Source organism: Phyllopteryx taeniolatus, chromosome 12 (assembly GCF_024500385.1).
Source record: "Phyllopteryx taeniolatus isolate TA_2022b chromosome 12, UOR_Ptae_1.2, whole genome shotgun sequence".
Classification (NCBI taxonomy): domain Eukaryota; kingdom Metazoa; phylum Chordata; class Actinopteri; order Syngnathiformes; family Syngnathidae; genus Phyllopteryx; species Phyllopteryx taeniolatus.
The window spans coordinates 25,104,851-25,124,708 of NC_084513.1; positions in this window are offsets into that span (position 1 = coordinate 25,104,851).

The window sequence follows — 19,858 nt, forward strand, 5'->3', positions numbered from 1 at the left end:
AAGAGAAACCATCAAAATCCTCAAGTCTGTCACCAAGAGAGGAGCAGTTAGGCAAAGCAGCACCACCCTCTACCTCTACTGGTTATGATCCTCTGGATGTTGACAATGATATGGATGAAGAGAAACCATCAAAATCATTGAGTCTATTACCAACACAGGAGCAGTATGGAGATGCAACACCACCCTTTGCCTCTACTGGTCAGGATCCTCTGGATGTTGACAGTGATGTGAATGAAGAGAAGCCATCAAAATCCTCGAGTCCATCATCAAAGGTAGCGCAGTATGGGGTTGCAACACCAGCCTCAACATCTACATGTCAGGGGTCTGATCTTCTGGATGTTGACAGTGATGTGGATGAAGAGAAACCATCAAAATCCTTGAGTCTATCACCAAGACAGGAGCAGTATGGAGATGCAACACCACCCTTTACCTCTACTGGCCAGGATCCTGTGGATGTTGACAGTGATGTTGATGAAGAGAAACCATCAAAATCCTTGAGTCTATCACCAGGAGAGGAGCAGTATGGGAATGCAACACCACCTTCTACTTCTCCTGGTCATGAGCCTATGGAAGTTGACAGTGATGTGGATGAAGGGAAACCATCAAAATCCTTGAGTATATCACCTAGAGGTGAGCAATATTGTGATGCAACACCACCCTCTACCACTACTGGTCAGGAGTTCGAACCTCTTGAGTTTGACAGAGAGAAACCATCAAAATCCTTGAGTCTATCACCAAGAGAGCAGCAGTATGAGAATGTAACAGTATCTTCTACCTCTACTGGTCAGGATCATCTCAATGTTGATCGCGACGTGGATGAAGAGAAACCATCAAAATCATTGAGTCCATCACTAGTAGAGGAGCAGAAAGGGGATGGAACACAACCCTTGAGTTCTACTCAGCAGGTAGCTTTTCTTGACGTTGATAATTTCATGGATAAGGAAAAACCATCAAAATCATTGAATGCATCACCACAAGAGGAGCTGGAAGGGGCTGAAAACCCATCCCAGTTAGATTTTGTGGAGGGTGAACAGGCACTTATTAAGAATGTGGTGTCAAAATCACTGAGCTCATCACCACAAGAGGGGGGCAGCGGCGGAAGAAGTCCTGAAAGAGATTGCATTTCCCAAAAGGATTCAATACATGGATCCTCAAGTCATGGAAGTCACTCCTCAGTGGATTGCATTTCCCAAAAGGATTCAATACATGGATCCTCAAGTCATGGAAGTCACTCCTCAGTGTGTTCAAATGATGACATCCACCGTGCAAATAAACCAGACTCAATTTCCACTTGTCAAGAATTAGTTCAGGTGGATGATGATGATGGTGGTGGTGTCATACTAAGAGAAAAGGTGTCATCAAAATCCTCCACAAGATCACTTCCACATGGGGAGCAGAATAAAGACTTGTCCACACTGACTGAAGACGACCACAAGGGTTTAACTCCAGAACCTTTAAAACCTAAGAGTGGTTCCCAGGTCTCATCCCCTGCCTTAGCATGCTTGGACAATGATATCCAGGCTGCCTCCACCTCCGTCTGTGAGGGCTGTCTTCATCAAGTTGACATTTTACAAGATGAAGACATGGCGTCCAAATCCTTGAGCCCATCTCCATCAAAGAAACAGTACACAGGTGTAACACCTGCTCCAACCACCTTGTGTGAGGAGTTAAAGAAAGAAGACTTAATTAAAACCTGTCCACATGATGAGACTTTCCCACTCCAAGAACTGTCACAAAATGCCAGTTCGGTATCACCCAGCTGCACACAAGGACTTATCACTGACGCTACCGGCAGCTCCATTGAGATGCAAATGGGTGATGATAGCGTTGTCGAACATCAACGGGAAGGGCCAACAAAGTCAATGAGACATTCACCGCAAGAGGTTAAAATATCGGTGCCACAAATTCTGGAAAAGTACTTCAGTGATGCGATAAAAACATGCTCCAGCACCATATTTCAGGCCCTATTGAGTCAAGTCGAAGAATACTCGGATGCCATGAAAGTAGGCAAGGCGTCAACACAAGGAGAAGAACTTGCGCAATCTAAAACTGATGTAAGAACATTGTTAGAACAAGAAGGCGATTCACCTTCGGAACTTTTATTACACAAGAGTCACGATCAACGAACCACAAGAGACATCCTCGGTGAGTACTCTTCCGCTGTGCTACAAACATACTCCAACACTATATTTGAGGCTTTGATTAGTCATGTTATTAAGTTATACCAGAAGAGAGAATTAAACCTAAAAAGTCACAAACCTGCAAGGAGAGCACAGTTTGAAAATGTCATCTGTTGCAGAAGAACATCCTGAAAATTCCATGGCAAGCCTGGATAGCGTTCACGAGAATGCAGAGAACTTGGCCGACTTTGCAGACATCTTATCAAGACACCAGATGTGCAAAGTCTACCCAATTGTATTAGAATCGGAGGATGAGAGTAAACGTTCTTGTCCGTACCGTCTTTTTGATGTTTCTAATGGTGAAAAAACAAAAGCCACAAAAGCACAGTCAACTACCAAAGAAAACATGACCGAAAGCCCAAAACATTTTCCTTGTGATACCCCTGAATGTAACAAGAGGAACCACAAGCTGATGGTCTCAAAAGACTTAAAAAGAACTAAAAAATTAAAAAAAAGAAAAAAGAAAAAAAAGGTGGTTCAGAGTTCAACACCAGGACCCCCAGGACTTCCAGTACCAAATCCACCCCTCCCAAACAGAAAATGTATTAAAAAGTTGAAAGACTTCTTTGCCAGGATGAGGAGACGCAAAGTTTGTCCAGAGAAGAGCACAATTTGCACAGCAAAAATGGATCCTAAAGCGCAGGATCGTAAGACAAACATCTCTTTTTTCAAGAGACTTTGGAAAAAGATTTGGCCACAGTAAAAAAAAAAGAAAAAGAAATGACACATCTTTAGTTACTTAACTTTAGTTCTTTTAATTCACCAGTGTCATACTTGTTCTGATCATCCTGGCCACGAGTATTGACTACGGCAAGACTTGTATTGACTTGTTTAGAAGTATTTCCAGAGAGGAAAACTAAGAAAACTAACTCCTTTACTGCATTAGAAACTTGAGGAACATTAACAAGCATGGCAGTACAGTCAATATTTGCTCCGTACCACTCAAGCCAAAATAAATGAGGCTTTGTTTACCTCTGTCAACGTGAAGAAAACAGAAGATTCTGCTGGTTTTTAGTTTCTCAATTGGAGATTCTGATGGAAGCAGACTTAAAAAGGAAAATAAAACTTTCCCCCATGTGCATACCTGTTCCTTTTCCCTCTAGTGTAACACGCTCCCTTTCCTGCTGCTATGGTGCTCATGTTTGGAGCGATTACCTGATGCTACAAGGTATTTTTCTATTTCCTGGTCAGCCAGGGCTTCCACTTCTGGTTGCTAAAAAGACAATAATAGCTTACTCTTTTGCAAAGCCTTAGTTCTGGACACTGCAGTATCAAGCGCCGCAGTTTCAGTTTTGCTGCACTTTACTTTCTCCTGGGTAAAATGTGTCTAGCATGGGAAAATAAAATACAGGAGAGTCATTATCTTCCATGTTAGGATGCCTGTTTAATGCAGCATTTGGCATTACAGCAGTTTGCCACAAAAACTGATGAGAATCTCTTTGCCATAGAAAACCATCCACACCAAACCAGTACAAGACAGCCGTGCAGTAAAAAAGCAACATAATTGCCTGAAAAAATTAGCAATATAAATGAAAGTCTGAACACTGAAGTGACCACACTGCTCTGTCTTTCTGTCCATCCAACCATCCATTATCTTCCTCTTATCCATTGTCAGTTTGCGGGGGCAGCAGCTTAAGCAGGGAAACTCAGACTTTCCCCTCCCCAGCTACCTTGTCCAGCTCTTCCGGGGGGATCCCGAGGCCATCCCAGGCCAGCCGGGAGACCTAGTCTCTCCAGTGCGTCCTGGGCCGTCCCCGGGGCATCCACTCGGTGGGACGTGCCCAGAACACCTCACCGGGGAGGCGTCCGAGGGACGTCCTAACCAGATGCCTGAGCCAATTCATCTGGCCCCTCTCAATACGGAAGAGAAGTGGCTTGAGTCTGAGCCGCTGCCGGATGATCACACTTCTCACCCTATCTCTAAGGGAGAGCCCGGGCACCCTGCGGAAAAAACTCATTTCAGCCATTTGTATCCGTGAGCTTGTTCTTTCGGTCATAATCGAGTGCTCGTGACTATAGGTGAGGGTAGGACTGTAGATTGAGAGCTTTCCCTTTCAGCTCAGCTCCTTCACCACGACAGACCAGTACAAAAATTGCATCACTCCAGACGCTGCAGTGATCCACCTGTCAATCTCTAGCTCCATTTTTCCCTCACTCGATACGGAAAAGGCGCTCCCCGGTTTTCTGACGGAGGATCATGGCTTCATATTGGTGGTGCTGATTTTCATTCCAGCCGCTTCACACTCTGCTGCGGAACTGCTCCAGTGAGAGTTGAAGATCATGGCTTGATGACGCCATCAGAACCACGTCATCTGCAAAAAGCAGAGACGCAATGCTGAGCCCACCAAACCGGACCCCCTCAACACCATGGCTGTGCCTAAAAATTCTGTCAATAAAAGTAATGAACAGAATTGGTGACAAAGGGCAGCCTTGGTGGAGTCCAACCCTCACTGGATATGAATCTGACTTACTGTCGGCAATGCGAACCAGACCCTAGGACTGGTCATACAGTGACCGAACAGCCCTTATCAAGGGTTCCGGTACTCCATGCTCCCAGAGCACCCCCACATGACTCCCCGAGGGACACATTTGAATGCCTTCTCCAAGTGCACAAAGCACATGTAGACAGGTTGGGCGAACTCCCATGCACCCCCGAGGACCCTGCGGAGGGTGCAGAGTTCCTGTTCCAACTGTTCCATGGCCAGGATGAAAACCACACTTCTCCTACTGAATCTGAGATTCAAATTCCTGATGGACTCTCCTCTCCAGAACCCCTAAATAGACCTTACAAGGGAGGCTGATGAGTGTGATTCCCCCTATAGTTGGAATCCACTGTTCTTCTTCTTTGAACATGGTGTTTGTTATGGACAGTCCATGTCAAGCACAGAAGTCCAATAACAAAACACTGCTCGGGTTCTGATTGGGTGAGGGTTCTTCCGAATCACCCCTTCCAGGTCTCACTATTATTGCCCACGTGAGCACTGATAAGAACAAAGGAGTCCCTAGAAAGGGCGCTCTCCAGCACCCCCTCAAAGGACTCCAAGAAGGGTGGGTACTCTGAGCTGCTGTTTAGTGCAAAGGCACAAACAACAGTCTGGACCCATCCCCCCACCCGAAAGGGGAGGGAGGCTATCCTCTTGACGACTGAGGTGTAACCCAACGTACAGGCACCGGGTCGGTGAGCAATCAGTATGCCCACACCTGCTCGGCGCCACTCACCATGAGCAACTCCAGAGTGGAAGAGAGTCCAACCCCTTTCAAGAGGAACAGTACCGGAGCCCAAGCCATGTGTCACAGTGAGCCCAACTACAACCCCAATTCCAATGAAGTTGGGACGTTGTGTTAAACATACATAAAAACAGAATACAATGATTTGCAAATCATGTTCAACCTATTTAATTAAATACACTACAAACACAAGATATTTAATGTTCAAACTGATAAACTTTATTTTTTTTAGCAAATAATCATGAACTTAGAATTTTATGGCTGCAACATGTTCCAAAAAAGCTGGCACAGGGTCATGTTTACCACCGTGTTACATCACCTTTTCTTTTAACAACATTTGACAAACAACGTTTGGGAACTGAGGACACTAATTGTTGAAGCTTTGTAGGTGGAATTATTTCCTATTCTCGCTTGATGTGCAGCTTACGTTTCATAATGCGCTACACATTTTCAATGGGAGACAGGTCTGGACTGCAGGCAGGTCAGTCTAGTACCCGCACTCTTTTACTACGAAGCCACGCTGTGGCTAACAGCTAACAGGTACAAAATGTGGTTTGGCATTGTCTTGCTGAAAAAAGCAGGGGCGTCCATGAAAAAGACGTTGCTTGGATGGCAGCATATGTTTCTCCAAAACCTGTATGTACCTTTCAGCATTAATGGGGCCTTCACAGATGTGTAAGTTACCCATGGCATTGGCACTAACACAGCCCCATACCATCACAAATGCTGGCTTTTGCATCCATAACAGCTCTTTTCCTCTTTGGCCCGGAGGACACGAACACCACAATTTCCAAAAACAATTTGAAATGTGGAATCATCGGACCACAGAACACTTTTCCAATTTGCATCAGTCTATCTTAGATGAGCTCGGGCCCAGAGAAGCCGGCGGCGTTTCTGGGTGTTGTTGATAAATGGCTTTTGCTTTGCATAGTAGAGTTTCAAGTTGCACTTACGGATGTAGCGCCGAACTGTAGTGTTCCTGAGCCCATGTGGTGATGTTGGTGTTTGATGCAGTGCCAGCTGAGGGTTCAAAGGTCACAGGCATTCAATGTTGGTTTTTGGCCTTGCTGCTTACATGCAATGATTTCTACAGATTCTCTGAACCTTTTGATGATATTATGGACCGTAGATGATGAAATCCCTAAACTCCTTGCAATTGTACGTTGAGGAACATTGTCCTTAAACTGTTGGACTATTTTCTCACGCACTTGTTCACAAAGAGATGAACCCCACCCCATCTTTGCTTGTGAGTGACTGAGCAATGCAGGGAAGCTCCTTTTCTACCCAATCATGGCATTTTGGTTCTAGATAAATCAAAATCTCATGGTTAATTCCACTGATATAAATAAATTAACACAAATGTGAAAAGCAAAATGTTAACTACTTACTGTGAGGGCTGAGAATATCGGTTTTGTGAAAAATGCGCAATTCGCAACACTGAGTTCAGAACTACGATTTGTTTGCACTCACAGAGTTAACAGTTTTGTTTTAAATACTGTCAAATGATCAAAGCAAAGGTATTTATATTGCACCTTTTATAAACTGGCACCTTTTATAAATTCAAAATGTAACAACAAGTGATTTACAGCAATTAAAATGCCGACAGTCGCTTGAAAAGTATTTGAGACTGAAGACACAAGACTATCTGACTGACAAGACGTGTTCAACTTATGCACAAAAACGACTTGGTGTGAGTGACTGTGCAGTCTGGTGATTACTGATGTGTTGGTGCGTGTATGTTTATGTCTGTGTGTGATATTTGAGAAACAAATGCTGGAATCTTGGTTTGGTGAAAGTGCGTTGTTTGACTGATTACAGGTAGATCTGTTCTTCACTATGGATACTGTAAGTATCTGTGTGCGTGTTAGTACTTAAGCAATGGTTTGTGAGCTGTTACTGCAGGGAAAATAAATGATGGAAAGATGTTTTTTTTTAAAGGATTGGTAATTAACTAGTGTAACCCTGTGATATTGTGGAGCAAGAGTTTGTTTTGTTTTTATGAAGTAGTGAGAATGAGGCCGAGAGACCTGAATGGGAAAAGCTACTGATAACTAAATAGATTCCATTGGGGAAAAAAAGGAGAAAACGACGGTGCTCAAAATCTTAGAATAGTGCAACTCAACGTTCACACAAAATAAGAATATTGATTGGATTACGTTATTACAACCCCAATTCCAATGAAGTTGCGACGTTGTGTTAAACATAAATAAAAACGGAAAACAATGATTTTCAAATCATGTTCAACCTATATTTAATTGAATACACTACAAAGACAAGATATTTAATGTTCAAACTGATCAACTTGATTGTTTTTAGCAAATAATCATGAACTTAGAATTTGATGGCTGTAACATGTTCCAAAGAAGCTGGGACAGGTGGCAAAAAAGACATCCCACAGGTGAACAGGCTCATTGGGAACAGGTGGGTGCCACGATTGGGTAGAAAGGAGCTTCCCTGAAATGCTCAGTCATTCACAAGCAAAGATGGGGCGAGGTTCACCTCTTTGTGAACAAGTGCGTGAGAAAATAGTCGAACAGTTTAAGGACAATGTTCCTCAACGTACAATTGCAAGGAATTGAGGGATTTCATCATCTACGGTCCATAATATCATCAAAAGGTTCAAAGAATCTGGAGAAATCACTGCATGTAAGCGGCAAGGCCCAAAACCACCATTGGATGCCCGTGACCTTCGAACCCTCAGGCGGCACTGCATTTTTTGTCAATGTCTTTCTGTCTCCAAAGTGTTCTCTGTCAATTGACTATCTGTTGTCGTACTAGAGCGGCTCCAACTACCGGAGACAAATTCTTTGTGTGTTTTTTGGACATACTTGGAAAAATAAAATGATTCTGATTCTGATCAACCCGTGATCTCCAACTCTCACTGCAGCGGTTCACAGCCGAGTGTGAAGTGGCTGGGAATCAGCACTTCTAAATCTGAGACCATGGACCTTAGCCTCCCTGGTGAAGTGTTCCGGGCACGTCCCACCGGGAGGAGACCCCGGGGACGACCCAGGACACGCTGGAGAGACTACGTCTCTCGGCTTGCCTGGGAACGCCTCGGGATCCCCTCGGAGGAGCTGGAAGAAGCGGCCGGGGAGAGGGAAGTCTGGGCTTCCCTGCTGAGGCTGCTGCCCCCACGACCCGTGTGTGGTTTCACAGTGATAACGGCCCTCTGAGGGAAACCGTAACTACAATGTGGCACGTGACAAAAATGAGTTGGAAGTGTATGAAATGATTTTGCCTCTAATTACAGATTTCCCCATTTCCCAAGGTAAAGCTGGAGATATAGTTGTGGAATCATATCAAATCTTCCCATTCCTCCCTTACAAATATATATCAAACTCTGGATCTTTCAGTAGAGAAGTATTAAAGGTTGGAAACGGCATCGTGTTTAAGGCACAGAGAAATATTTGGGGATGTATTGGGCAAGTCCTGTTTTGAGCTCCTTCTCTAGACTGTTACTTCGTCCAGTCTAGAGAAGGAGCGGTGCACTGAAGAAAAGAAAGTGGATTCCCTTTTTGCACGACTTGTATTTCTCCATATGTCGGCCAGTCCAAAATTGTGCATATATCCATGTAATATTTGGGAAAACTGATTGTTTGGTGTTTTTTAAAGTTTTTTATTTGAGCAGTCTATAGTTGGATTAAGCGCTACATTAAAGTCGACATCATTGTCGAATTAGCTGACAAATTGCTCAGATGTGAAAAAAGCTGGATCGTCAATATTAGGGGTGTATACATTAACTAATGTGTATGATTTGTTCAATATAGTCTGAACAATTATGTAGCGGCCTTCTGCGTCAATTATTGTGATTCACTTTTTTTTATACAGAACCATTCATGAGGGTGTGTGACACACAGTACAGTGTTCTTAGTTCAGGTCGTTCTTGTACAGTCCAGATGAGGGCGCACAAGGCACAGGTGGTACTGTAATCATAATCATGTGCTGTGCTGTATTCAGACATGCAAAAAACAAAAAGGTATGAAAAAGGTGACCAAAAAAAACATTGTCGAGGGGTCTGGGGGGGATGCAGAGTGTTTTTATTTTTATTTTAACATAAATTAAGCAATCTGGAAGACTGTGAAGAGTACAATAAGACAAAATAAACATTTAGTTACACCGCTCAAGTACATTTGGATGTAGAAATTTAAGATATTTTTTGGCCTCCAACTTGAGCCAGGCCCACCTCCACCTGCACCTGATGCCAGCTTCAAGCTGTGCCACATGAATAGCATCCTCCTCTTTTAGCTCCCATTCGGGAAAAGAAGTGACTTAACTCATTGTCTGGGTCACTTCATTTATCACTATTACCAACTTCAAAGGCTAATCCCAAATGCATCAGCCAGGAAAATATTAAGTACAGCATTTTTCTGTTTTTATTGGCCGTTTTTGAATTTAAAATTTGCTTCATTTTGTGTTGTGACAATAATAATAATAATAATTACTCAAGCAGTGAGTAAATAGTAACTTCACATTTTTTTTAACCACAGTATGAATATCAATAAAATAAAAATAACAAAGTAAAATGTGAATGTGCAAATTCTGATATTTCTGTGTGTATATATATATATATATATATATATATATATATATATATATATATATATATATATACTATAAAATATGTTTTACTGACTTCTAATTTCAAAACTAGTTATCCGTTAATTGGTTGTAACTGCGCAATAATATTTAGGGCTGATAAATTTGTATGGGTTCATAGTAAGGATGTTCAATAGCACTTGTTTTGGGACTGATACCAGTACAAGTATTCACTCCTAACTCCTCCTAGTACTCACTGATACCAACACGACGAGTACTTTTGATATATACAATTTCAATTCACACAATGACATGATGATATGATATTTGTGAACAAAGATCTTTCGTTCTGACCCACACAATAATTCACCGATGTGTCAAAGGTCGCAGTGTAGTGCCAACTACTGCCGAGTAGGACTTTATGTCAGATTATAGTATCTATGACTGGTATCAGCAGCCTTCGCAAGTACCCTCTACCTTGAAATGAGGCCGGTATCAGCCCGATGCCGACACCTGGTATCGGTACTCGCCCAGCCGCAGTTCAGCCATAACGGCCCTCCGAGGGGAACCGTACCTACGATGTGGCCCACCACAAAAATGAGTCGACACCCCCGGTCTGAATGAAAAGTGACACCGGTGGAGCAAGATTATCAAAGGGTTTCATCAAAACAAAAAGAAATTCATTCTGAGTTCATCATACGGTAACGCTTTAAATGAATGTTTGTGTTAGTGAACCATTCTTGGAGTGTTCCAAGCGTAGATCGGTTCTTATTGTCCAGTTTGGAAGGTTTTGGCCAGTAGAGTTCAGATATTGAAAACTCATAAATCAGATTGTATCAATTAGTAATGCAAAAACATCACCCCACGCTCCTTCACGAAATATTTGACTCATACTGAGAACAGACTGTGATCGTTTGTATCAGTGGTTCAACTTGAAATATATAACTTGCCTCCATAAAAGCTCACTGCAAAGTCAAAAGAAAACTTTTTTTTAAATTGTTTAAAAATCTTTTACAACTTCAACAACTAAAAACATATCTGGTCAGCGAAGATGAAAATAATCTGGAGTCTAGCCATAAAGTGCAGCTGTCTTCCATATTAAGAACTGTGAAAAACTGAAAATGGAAAGAATAACTTTTTGCCCACTAAAATCTGTGACCTCACCTGTGACCTGTAATTTAGTGATTCAGTTGCGAAATCAAGTTATAGATGTGAATCGATCAATTCATATAGTACTACTGTGGTGTGGCTTCCTTTGTCCGATAGAGGTAAGTAACTCATCATACAGTATTTTGCCAACAGTATCACAATACAGAGATTGTACAGTAAATATGAAAATAAAAGCATCTCCGTACGATTCATGGTGGTGAAATGAATTTTGTGCAGACAGTGAGCGGATGTTCGTGTGAATGGTTGTAATTTCGCTTACGGCCAAAGTCAGCTGGGGCAGGCGCCGGGTTCCACATTATACACACGTTATATCAAGGAGAATAAGAAAAACAAACAAACAAACAAACAAAAGAAAGTATCCACTCGTTGTTTCATTCAAATCCACTGCCTATTTTTGTGAAGTCCTGCCAGCGGTGTTGTTTGGCCTATTTTAGGGGGCTCTCTAGCCCTCCTAAAATGTTTTTAAGCCCCCTTAAATGATTTGGTTGAGGGGAAAAAAAAGTATCAACATTTTCAATACAAAGTGAAAATCAATAAATCGGTATTCACTTAAATATGATCATAAAGCTGTGGGTTTCCCCTCACTTGATAGTGTGGTAGAAAGCCCTTGTCTTGTGTTGTTATCCAATCCGTTCCACTTTAGCATAAAGAGATTGTCCTTATTACTGAAAGCACCTAACTCAAGCTTTCAAGGTCGTATTTTATCGTAATCGTTTCAAATATCTTTGATACCATTCAAACCTAACCGATTATTGGCGCACCCACGCAATAATTGATTAATACAAGTAGCCAGCGGTGTTTAGAACATTGTAATAGAGTAAAAATACTGGTTCTTCTAACATAAATGCTCAAGTAAAAGTTCAAAGTATGATGCATTCAAACGAGGCTGCCAAGTACAATTTATTCAAAATGTTACTCGAGTAAATGTCACAAGAGTACACGTATCGCGTTCGTTCCTACCCATCTCTGACCATGTGCTACGATGTAATGTACTGCAATACGTAACTTGGAACTAAATCACCTTGTACAGTTTGCATATGTATTCCTCTGTTTGTTTTTGTGCACGCACAAACACAGACAAACTTTGACTTTGTGACAACAGTGACCTTTTTTTGTGTACTGTTTTGTATACACCGTAACAATGTGTACATATTTGGATTTTCTGGTTCATGCTGTAATCATACCTTCTGTGTTTGACTGAACAAATCTAACAGCAACTTTGACCTTTTACACAGTATTGTATTGTTTTAAAATCTGTCCAAAAACGTTCCAAAGCAATTTCCCCATCTTTGTTAGGTGTTTGTGCGATTTTGTGTTCACGTACGACATTCGCTCACATCCTGTGCATCTCCTGGGGGCTGAAGCTCCCCCCCGAACAGAAAACCTTTAGGCCCACGAAGCTAAGCCTTCCAACGGGTTGTTAGCCCTATTTCAAAGTGTTTCCTGAATTCCTACACATCATGGTTTCTAAGTTATCTGGCATCCCTGTTACAATTGCCTTGAGGCAAGGTTCAAGGCAAATATCTCCCGAATGGAAAAGGTGTAATCAAACGCGCAATAATACGCTGACATTTCATTGCCATAATTGTGGTTGTGCTTGTGCCTGTAAGCACATTCCCCTTTTCAACGATCCAGTGGCACAAATCCAAGTATCTCTTTCTGAGCGATGCTGCCCGTCTTCCACCATCACAGCCTCCAGATTAGGCATCTTTTTTTTCCAAGGCTGATAGAACCTCTACACAGGTACAGATACTCAAACAGTGAAATACTGGATTTCTCAAGACTGCTCGGACTAAGAAGAGTTGCAAAAGCAAAATGATGATGGAAGTGTATGTTTGATATTGGAGAATGTATCTGCCATTCCAAATGATACTCTTTGTCACACCCACCCAGGAAGTCTTGAAATGTGTGATAATGCTTTGTCACCTAAACTAGGACATTTTAACACTTCAGAGTGCTAAAAGCCAAGTTATCAGATGAGGACTTGGGTACCATGCTGGAGTTGCACAAAAAGTTTTTGTTCGGTCATTTTGTACGACACATAATGAAAATGCTGTAATGTACATCCCTTACTTTGGTTGTTTTTGCTTTTTGATTTAATGAATGAGGTTGTTCAAATTTTGCCTTTTGTTACTTTGTTGCCTGAAATGCATTGGTGGTACGAGTACATGATTTTCTACTGTTCTTACACACATGCCTTCATAAGCCCATGAATACAGAATGGATCGAGTGGACATACTCAACATGTACATCTCAATAAATTAGAATACGGTGGGAAACTATTCCAGTAGTTCAGTTGAAAAAGTGAAACTCATACATCATATAGTGTATATTCACAACACACAGCATTTTCATGTCTTTTTTAAAATACAATTTGGATATATCCATCCATCCATTTTCTGAGCCGCTTGTCCCAACGAGGATCGCGGGTGTGCTGGCGCTTATCCCTGTAGACTTTGGGCGAGAGGCAGGGTACACCCTGAACTGGTCGCCAGTCAATCGCAAGGCACATATAAACAAACAACCATTCATATTCACGCCCATGGACAATTTTGAGTCTACCATGCATATTTTTGGAATGTAGGAGGAAACCGGAGTACCCTAGTGGGAATAAGCGGTTCAAAAAAAATGGATGGAGGGATTTTTGCAAATATTCACTCATTTAATTTTTTATTTAATTGAATGCCTGCAACACGTTTCAAAAAAGCTGGGACAGGGTCATGTTTACCACTGTGTTACATCATCTTTGTCCTTTTTAACAAAACTCAATAAGCATGTGGGAACTGAGGACACAAATTGTTGAAGCTTTGTTTGTTGAATTCTTTCCCATTCCTGCTTGATGTACAACTTCAGTTGCTCAACAGTCTGGGGTCTCCGTTGTCGCATTTTGCGCTTCGTAATGTGCCACACATTTTTAATGGGAGACTGGTCTGGACTACTGGCAGGCCAGTCTAGTACTCTAGCACTCTTTTTCTATGAAGCTACACATGCAGAAAGTGGCTTAGCATTTTCTTGCTGAAATAAGCATCAAAGACTTCCTGCAATAAGCAGGGGAAAGTTCCTGAAAAGGAAATTGCTTGGATGGCAGCATATTTTGCTCCAAAATCTGTATGAACCATTCAGCATTAGTGGTGCCTTCACAGACGCACCGGTATTTAATGCAGTGCTCCCTGAGGAGTAACAGTGATCCAATCAGAGCAAAGCATATTTAAAAAATCTAATAATAATAGGAAATCTGGCCTTCTCAATTGCCAGGCAAAAAAGACCATCTAGAATAGCTTGAAAAAGGGCATCCTGGGCATTTCCAGCCCAAATTATCTTGCAAACCCGATAAAAGGACATCAAAGATTATGAAAAAAAAAAAAAAGATGGCATTTGACCCTTAAATAATCAAAATAAACAAACAGGTAAAAAAGTATCTTTACACTTGAAAGAGTTCAACTTTTCCAAGGAACAATATATATATATATATATATATATATATATATTTTACTTTTTTTAGTTGCCAATTTTAGTGCATAATTATAGTGGTGGGTTGTGAAAATATGAGCCACCCCACAGCAGCTGTTCATAGAGCAGCATCAGCCCAGGTCTCCTCTGAACTCCCAAGCAAAGTCAAGGGTTCACTTTTAAGTCAGGAGACTTTCTATTGGCTATAAAGTGTTGCTAATTGACACAAATCTGGTTGCCACAAGTTTTGCTGAGGCCAAAGTAGCGCAGAGAAAAACATAAGTCAGCCTCAGTAAATGCAGGTACTTATTGAGTTCTCAAACACTTCTCATCTACTGTACAATAACAACGCTAACTTTTTGACACTAAGATATTGTTTTCCTTCCATGGTATCCAGCAAATGTACAGCTATGCCTTCCTAATGATACCTTGTAAGAACACCGTTCATTCATTCCATGCTGTGGCCGGATGGGATCAGTGGGTGTCCATTCTTTGTGGTAGTTATAACAGCAAAAGAAAAAATATAAAAAGCCTAAAGGAGAAGCTGACCAAGAACTAAGACAAGGTCAGATACTCCCAGCACTCCCTTTTTAAAACACAAGCTTTTCATCAAAAGACACCCCTGACTTCAGTGAAATGGTGGCATTCCTCAACATCCCTCTCATGACGAGGCTTTCAGATCAGCCGTCTGCCATTGTGGCTAGCAAGAGAGGATAACCTACGAGAGGGTTTGGGACTGACCCTAGACTCCCCCCGAGGAAGGCCACAATGCCGGTCTTCATGGCCACCATCCCTCGGGCAAGATGTTCATAATTTTTGTGAGCTGACTATGTTCTGCAGCAGCACGATGGCCCAAATGTTCTGTAAGATTATTAGGTAACCCCAAACTCAGACAAGGGTCACATTCCTTTGATCTCAATAGGCATACAGCTCAATGCAGGAAGTCTTTGATGAGAAAAATGGGTCAAGCCTAAGGAGTCACAGAAAGCTGAACGTGTGATTCACTTTATTATGATGACCTGCCCTCGAAGGTCAAAGAGCAGGATACGACACACTCCATTCTAATAGTATGGTAACTAGCTGAGAGCTGTAATTACACAAACAATTATATTTCTTTTGTACATTCTGATGTATTGCAACTACTAAATAACTCTTTGCTCAATTTGTCTTTGATCATACAATTGCAGCGACTTTCAGTCTTTCCAGATTGCATTTGTTCTATTGTGGCTGCATAGAGGGAATCGATCTTTCAGGGTCAAGTTGACACTGTACCTCTGCATGTGTGCTGTTTTGTCTGATGGTGGTCATGTTGTGAGATGGAAACATCTGTCTTTCTCAGTGGAACATCTCATTTCACATCCGTACTGTGAAATTTAGGGTAGATTAGAGAGTTGAGCTGGAAGCAATGGGATGTCACTGATTATTTCAACCCTCTTTCCTCATTCCTCGACATAATGATCATGATGATGCATGAAGAGCTTTTTAAACCGATCAACTGCATTCTTTAACAAACGGTTTCAAGGGTCTTCGACACTGTCTGGCGCTCTTAGCACCACTATTTAGACCAAAATATAAGCATTCAATTAATAAAATGTTCTTATTTTATCAGTGTTTTTGAAGGTAGACAGTAAGGGTTTAATACCTGATAGGATGATTACTCACCAAATTGCAGAGATGGGGGTACTCGAGTCAAATGATTTGACTCGAGTTGGCAGCTTTTTCAGAAAGGCTTGACTTTAGACTTGGTAGCCAAGAGACTTGACTAGACTTTGACTCAAACTACGTGACTTGACAAGTCATCTTCTTTAGAGTTGGAAATCTGCATTTTAATTGAGACAGTTTGCCTTTTATTTTTAAGTAAGAAAAGTTTTTGGGGGTCATTTGCACCAACCTGGCAACACGGTCTGCATTGTTGTGGACTTGCCAGTGTGACGGACCCACCTGCATGAACAATGATGGAAGGAGCTCTAAAGATAACACAATTTGGATTTGAAAATGCCTGTGACCTTCGATCACTCAAGCAGCACTGCATCAAAAACCGACATCAATGTGTAAAGGATATCACCACATGGGCTAAGGAACACTTCAGAAAACCAATGTCAATAAATACAGTTCGGCGCTTCGTCCGTAAGTGCAACTTGAAACTCGACTATGCAAAGCAAAAGCCATTTATCAACAACACCCAGAAACTCTGCCGGCTACTGTGGGCTCATCTAAGATGGACTGATGCAAAGTGGAAAAGTGTTCTGTGGCCCTACGAGCCCACATTTCAAATTGTTTTTGGAAATTGTGGACGTCGTGTCCTCCGGTCTAAGGAGGAAAAGAACCATTCGGACTGTTATGGACGCAAAGTTCAAAAGCCAACATCTGTGATGGTATGGGACTGAATTAGTGCCAATGGCATGGGTAACTTACACATCTGTGAAGGGACCATTAATGCTGAAAGGTACATACAAGTTTTGTAGAAACATATGCTGCCATCCAAGCAATGTCTTTTTCATGGACGCCCCTGCTTATTTCAGCAAGACAATGCCAAACCACATTCTGCACATCAATCGGGGAAACAAGTTTTGTTTTTTATTCCCGTGACAAATGCAGCGTTGATAATGGTGTGTGTAAAAATAAAAGCTGTGGGTGACCTGCGGCAGGAGGGGTTTACTGGCTTCACAAGGTAGGTGCGGGCTAGCTTGCTCACCAGCAGTCTAGATAGGTCGACAGCTCACAATTGTCATTTAAAATGAATAAGTAGCCGGCCCGTGTCAATATAGGTACATGGTGGCAAGACTCCACTGGCCAATTGGCCAGAAAAAAATGACGTGCTATTTGTCTGTGGCATGCAAATGTCGTGCGCTAGTGCTGTTCCGTTCCCGAACGTTTTGTTCAAAAGAACAAATCTTGTTCTTCGTTTGCGATCCACTGAGGAGAGACGTACCAGTAAGTAAGGGGTGAACTGTCTGAATCATGAACTGCATAAGGAAGTAGAGATGTGTCGGTCGCGAACGAAACGGCTCATAGAGCTGGCTCTTTCAAGCAAACGACAGGAGCCGACCCTCTTCTCTCTCGCATTAAGAGCAGCACAAGCAGACAGCTTCAGGCTTGCGGTGCACCGTGCACGCTTGGGATTTGCGTGGCGGCTATTACATGCAGCACAATGAGCAGCACACGCTTTATGGAGTGCTCATGATTTGTCATTGCACTTGGTGGCAATTACACACAGCACAAGGAGTGATTAGGTTAAGTGACATTCTAGTTTAAAAAACAGCAGGAAAAGAAGGAAAATATGACCACGTTTTGATTTTGTTGATGATTCAAAAAAAGATGTACAGGGAAGGCTTCATAAATAACTTGCACAGGAATTAAGGACTGTCCACCCATCAGTCCCATGCGAAGAAAAATAAAAACAGGCAATTGAAACTTTTAAAAGTGAAGTGTTGCTACTGATGCTGCAGTGGCTACAGCAACATGCATTGCACCACCACATCCATTCATCCATTTTCTGTAGCACTTCTCCTCACGTGGGTTGCGGGCGTGCTGGAGCCTATCCCAGGTATCATTGGGCAGGAGGCGGGGTACACCCTGAACTGGTTGCCAGTCAATCGCAGGGCACATCCAAACAAACAACCATTCGCACTCACATTCACACCTACGGGCAATTTAGAGTTATCAATGAACATACCATGCATGTTTTTGGGATGTGGGAGGAGACCGGAGTTCTCAGAGAACATGCAAACTCCACACAGGCGGGGCCGGGGATTGAACCCGGGTCACTCGAATCAGTTTGTTAAAAAGATTCGTTCAAATAATTCATTCACCGAATGGTTCAGTTTGTTTTCACAAAATCATTCAAGTGATTCCTCTTTCAATTAACGATCCACCACTGAGGTTAACGTTCACGCAACACGTTCACCGAAGGACTATGCGTTGTTGTCGCCATGGCTTCGGTTGTGACTCGTGAACATGCGGGCAGCGAGCTCAGCTACCGGACATCCTTCCGTCTCCGCTTACGTCCAGTTAGGCTCTCACCGGCCGGCGTGACTTTTCTGCATTGCGCCACGATGGACCATCGCTGACACCAGCCCCCGCCAGCCGGGCTTCCTGCTCACTCACCTTACTCTTAGTGTTACGAATTAGTGGAACGCGTCTTTGAGTGTCTTGAGAAGCGCTATATATGTGTAATGTATTATTATTATTAGGAAATAAAAAGCTTTAATAATCGCATTAGAGACACAGAGGGAATGATATGTATGTGTACGTATAAACATTTATTATTAATTTACATTTGTTTTAAATACGTCTGCTTGTTTTCATGTGCTTGACTGACTTACATTACAACATTACAACGGCTGCTAGTGAAAGCTATCCCCGTGAGGACGTCAGGACTTGCTATTAAAATCACTCAAGAGCACGTTCACTGCGTAGTACATCGTTTCTTGCGGAAACAAATCACTCATCGTACTAGTACATCGCTCCGTCGCGGATCATAAACGAACTTCGCGAACGATAAGTTAGACAAACGAATCACTCTTCAGTTCTTCAGTTCCTCAGTACACCAGTACAGTCAGTTCACTTCAGTCACTCCCCTGAACGAATCACTCTTCAGTTCTTCAGTACGCCAGTTCACTGAATGAATCACTCAGTTGACTTAAGTCCCTCCCCCGCCTGAACGGCGCTGCCTGACGCTGGCTGCTCATTGGTCATTCGCCGAAGTGAGTGACAACGCTGGCGAATCGCAAATCACATGGCAGTATGCTTAATGAAGTCCTGCCCCCGCCTGCACGGTGGCTGCTCATTGGTCATTCGCCGACAATTCAGAAGTGAGTGACAGAACAGTTCAGTCAACAGTTTCGTTTCCGCTCCCAGCTGACTCGCTCGCCTCATGGCTGCGGGCGGCGGCCAAGCTAAAAGAACAAATGATTCCATAAACTGATTCCGTTCAGTTTGTTCTCCAAGAAGATTTGTTCTTCTCAACAAAACCTTCACGAACGAAACAACACTACCCATCACTATGGTGCGCATGTATGCGATGTTGCAGTAATATTAGCACGGCCTATCTGGAAGAAGCAGTTAGTTATATTGCAGCAGGCAGGCAATCATAATGCAGAGGGTCGCTTTGAACTCAAATGGATTCATAACAATGATTGAGACGGCATTGCAGCGCTCTCTCTCTGTCTCTTGTGCAGGAGTAAAGGCGACTTTCAATCATTAAAACATGCACTCACGCAAATGTGAAAAGATTACATTTTTGTTCGCACAAGCTGAAAAAAAGGTCACATATGCGACCGATTTAGTCG